At 36.6% G+C, this 5,267-nt stretch overlaps 1 protein-coding gene across 1 annotated transcript in view; it reads left to right on the top strand.

The window, feature by feature from the left end:
• The window catches only part of LOC106881088 (uncharacterized), a 465,749-nt gene that overhangs the window by 263,963 nt on the left and 196,519 nt on the right, over positions 1-5,267 (top strand). The window lies entirely within an intron of this gene.

The raw sequence follows: 5,267 nt of genomic DNA on the forward strand, positions 1-5,267 counted from the left end.
CCCTAATGATGGCTGAAAATTGATTAAGGCTCTTCATCATTGTTTTCAATCTAAGGACGAAAAACTAGATTTGATATGTTTTTATGTTTACTGCATAGCTTTACATATATAAATGTCATATATATATATATATATATACACACACACACACACACACACATGTATATATCATCATAATCATCATCTTCGTTTAACGTCCGCCTTCCATGCTAGCATGGGTTTGACGATTTGACTGAGGACTGGCGAACCAGATGGCTACACCAGGCTCCAATATGATTTGGCAGAGTTTCTACAGCTGGATGACCTTCGTAATGCCAACCACTCTGAGAGTGTAATGGGTGCTTTTACGTGCCACCGGCACGAAGGCCAGTCAGGCGGTACTGGCAACGGCCACACTCAAAATGGTGTATTTTACATGCCACCTGCACAGGAGCCAGTCTATATATATATATAGGCTTGGTCAAAAATCTTAATACAAAGATGAAATTTTATGTGTGTGTGTTTGTGTGTGTGTGTATTTGCATAAATATGTCTTTATGCAAATACATGTGCGTATAGCTGTGTGGTTAAGAAGTTCAGTTTGCAACCAAGTGGTCTGGGGTTCAGTCCCACTGTATGGAAATTTGGGTGAGTGTCTTCTACTCTAGCCTGAGACTGAACAAAACCTTGTTAGTGAATTTGATTGGCAGAAAGACCAGTGTGTGTGTGTGTGTGTTTTCATGTCTCATTGTCTTTGTATTGCATGCTAATTGTAAACAAACATCACCATCATACAAGTAGTGACATTCATTTGTATGAGGGGGTGCTGAAAAGATCCTGGCTTTAAGGGTATTGCAAAAGGGTTGGTTGGAGGCCCGACCTTCCAAGTTCTTTTACAGGGCTTAGAAAAACTGAAGGACTACTGCAATATGTCTGTGAATCTGAGAAGGGAATATATTAAATAAAATCATAATTAACTAATCCTCCTGTATTTTCTTTTACCAAAAGCCAAGAACTTTTCGACACCCTCTCCTAATCTTCCATGAAAACATATCCAACCATTGTTCTGTTGGTGTTCAAATAACTTATGAGGGGGATAAATATTATCTTACTTGCAAATAGACGAGTGTTGGTGACAGGAAAAGCATCCACTTGTAGAGAATCTGCCTCAATAAATTTCATTTGATCCATGCAAGCGTGGAGAAGTGGATTCTACAACAACGATGATGGTGAGGATGATGATGATGATGATGATGATGATGATGATGATGATGATGATGATGATGAAAATGAAAATGAAAACTATCTACAAGATAGCTGCAAGTAACTAACTTAACTAATTTGTATTACATATTATGAGATATGAACTATGAAATATTTTATAATTTTGTCTTTTATTTGACATTTGAGATAGATACATCAACATTTTATAAATTTATGCAATTGTCATCTGAAAAAAAAAAGAAAATCTCATATTGTTGCTTTACATAGCAATGGACTCATGTTCAGGAAGATATTAACTTAGCTAACTGTGTCTGTTGTTGCTGTCAAGAAAACTTTGTATTGATTTCATTCAACAGGTGAATACAAATCATTTGGCAGATCAGGCAGACCTCGTAGCACAACTCTTCAAATCGATTGTATGATTTATGATTCATCATCTTTCTATTGTATCTCCATTTGCATCTAGCATTGCCATACAAACACAGTTGTCAGCAACAGTAAAATACAGCATGAAGACAATGAGACATCAACTGCGGAAAGACTTCAACCTAGTCGCAAGACGTCCAATATAAGGTTATCACAAGGGTAAAAAAAATAAAACTATCTTGGATCATCTGCAATTTGTAGAGATCACAAGAATTGGACAATGATGGGCTGACTTGGTGATAGAACATCTATTGCGCAGTTTACATCCTTTCATTCATCACCTGTCAAACTTTTGGCACAATCCTAGGTGAACTGCGAGAGTCAAGCAAAATTCATTCGTTATCATACAAGGAAAGGGCATTTCTGCACAGGAAAGAGCTGGGATTTGGATAAAGCCTCAAGCTACAAAACACACACACACATATAGATAGTCATAGATATACATATGCATGTGCGCACACACATACACACACATATATATATATATATATATAAAGAGAGAGAGAAAGAGAGATAAAATATGACAGCCTACTTTTATTTTCCATCTACCAAATGTATTTACAAGGCTTTGGTCAGCCTAGGGTTATAGCAGAAAATACTTACTCAAGATATTGTGTAGTGGGACTGAACCCAAAACCACATGGTTAGGAAGCAAGTTTTTTAACCACACAGCCATGCCCAAGCCTCTGCGTGTATGTGTGTGTGTGTGTGTGTGTGTCTTTTACTTTTTACATGCTTTGGTCATTTGACTGCAGCCATGGTGGGTCACTGCTTTGAAGGGTTTTTTGTTGAACAAATGGACCCCAGGACTGATTGTTTTAAAGGGGGACAAACACAAAGACACACACACACACACACACACAAATATATACATATATATATATATATATGTGTATGTATGCACACACATGCATACATACACATATGTATATACACATTAGCAATAAAACTGAATCAAATACACTGAGTTTCATGTGAGGCACTTATATATTACCCTCATTATTTTACACTCCATTTTCTGTGATGGTATGATTTGGGGTGGAGGAATTGAGCCTATACAACTCGGTGCCCTTCTTGTTGGTGAACTCTTTTAGTTGCCTCTCACAACAAAAGGACTATACATGTGTGTGTGTGTGTGTGTGTCTGTGTGTAGGTTGCCTGAATTTTCTGACGTCTGTCAAGGAGCTAAAAGTAATCTATTTTCCTCCACAGTCATCATCATTAGTCTATCAGATTTTGGACTTAGCACAGGTTAGCAAATGATGAATAACTATTGTTCGGACAGAGTGGTATTGATCACATGACACTTATCTTTCTGTTTTTCTCTCTGTCTGAATATTGATTTTCTCTCAAATAAATAGACTGAACAGAAAGAAGTGGGGAAAAAAAAATCTAGTGTCTTTATTAATGGGAATTGATCCCTTAAAGTAAGATTTGTGGTAACATATATCTCTATCGACTGAAATTAACATAGGTGTTGATAAAGGATTACAGAATAAATTTCCCATAGAATTTACCAATACCACTGGTTATGGTGCTATTGATGCTGATGCTGGTGGGTGCTGGGGGGTTGTTAGCCTTGTTTGGGTAGTTCTGAGATCAAGAATATTCTAGACATGATTGTCCCCACCACTACCTTTATTTTCATAGACACAGGCTTGGGTGTGTGGTTAAGAAGCTTACTTTGTAACCACATGGTTTTCGGTTCAATCCCACTGCACAACAGTATGAGCAAATGTCTTCTACTATAGTCCCCAGATTGACAAATACCGTGTAAATGAATTTGGTTGATGGAAACTACATGGAAACCCATCGCACGTGAGTTTGTTTGTTCCCCCACCCATCACTTAACAACCGGTGTCGTTTTGTTTACATCCCCATAATCTAGTGGTTTGGTGAAAGAGACCAATAGAATAAGTACCAGACTTAAAAAAAAAAGATAAATGCTGTGGTCAGTTTGATTGCCCGAGCATGACCACAGTCCAGTAACTGAAGCAACTAAGAGGCAAAAAAAGTATAAAAGTTCTTCTCAAATTGTCTTTATTTTTTGCCAAGTCAGCAGATTTTAATTTGAAAAAGGTATTTGGTTGTTATTCCTAACCAGTTGATCAACCATAGAGAAGTTCTCACATTGGTTCACTTTCACATCATCATCATCATCATCATCATTTAACATCCGTTTTCCATGCTAGCATGGGTTGGACGGTTTGAACAGAGCTGGTGAGTGAGAAGACTGTGCCAAGCTGTGTCTGGATTAGCATGGTTTCTGACATTGAAACAATCGAAGATAGGATAAAATTTATTTAAAACAAAAGAAAAATAATAATAATAATAATAATAATAATAATTATAATAATAATAATAATAATAAGTATTTCTACACTAATAGGCACAAGCACTAATAGGCAGTGTAGTTAAGAAGCTTCTCTCCTTTTCAACCATGTGGTTTCATGTTCAGTCCCACTGCACAGTACCTCGGGCAAATATCTTCTACTATAGCCCTGGTGACCACTACCTTGTGAGTGAATTTGATGGATGGAAGCCCATTGTGTGTGTGTCTTTGTGCATATGTTTCTCCCTTCCCCACCACTTGAAAACCAGTGTTGGTTTGTTTACATCCCCATAACTTAACAGTTCGGTGAAAGAGACTGATAGAATATATACCAGACTCAAAAAATAAGTACTAGGGTCGATTTGTTCATCACTAAACCCTCCAAGGTGGTGCCCCAGTATGGCCAGAGATGAGTAAACAAAATAAGAGGTATTAAATCACTAGCAAATTTCAAAAGCTCACATCCTATTTAGGTAGAGTGAGCTTACCATAAACGAATCCCAGATTGGAAGTTTTTGCAGTGAATTATCAATTAAGTCAAATGACTCCAACTAGATTCAGATCACCCTGACCTCATGTTATAATATGGGTATTGTTGCATTTGGTTGAAGTATTTGAATTAAAATGCCATTTGCTATTTAGCTCTATGTGTGTGTGTTGTTGTAACTATTGTTCACAGGAGTATACAAAAAGTCCTGAGCTCATCAGTTTCTTATGAAGACCAGTGAAATAAAAATAACTTGAAAAGAAACAGGAAAACAACAAGAATGGCATCCTGCCATTGAACACTGACTCTATTTGCCTCAGCCACCCCGTGTCAGGATAGAAAAAGACATAAAACGATGTCGATCATCATAATCATCAAAGGAATCTATGGAATGAAATTATAATTTGAATTTAAATCGTGTTTTCAAATCGCTGCAGGAAATTTAATTTGTCTATAGAGTTTCACAATTTAAATTTAATTAACTTTACCATTTATGGGTATTTACATTTCGAATGTAATATGTCTGGAAGAAGAATGATAAACCAGTAATAATATATGAGAAATGAGTGTTGAAAGCACCTTGTTTTGGAAGTCTGTGTCTTTTCTATACTTCTTTCGTGGTGTGGCCAAGGCACTTACCATTGCTTGCCCTGCATACCCTGCAACAAAGCTCAAACTTCAAACCATCTATATTATTATTTTGTTTGTCATGGTACTGTGTTTGTATGTTAGGCTTCAAAGAGAATATATAGAAGTGCCACTTCAAAGAGAATCAAAAAAAAAAATGAAAATGTTTTCCTATTGCAAAAAGTGAAAAGT

This window comes from Octopus bimaculoides, chromosome 13 (assembly GCF_001194135.2).
Source record: "Octopus bimaculoides isolate UCB-OBI-ISO-001 chromosome 13, ASM119413v2, whole genome shotgun sequence".
Taxonomy (NCBI): Eukaryota; Metazoa; Mollusca; class Cephalopoda; order Octopoda; family Octopodidae; genus Octopus; species Octopus bimaculoides.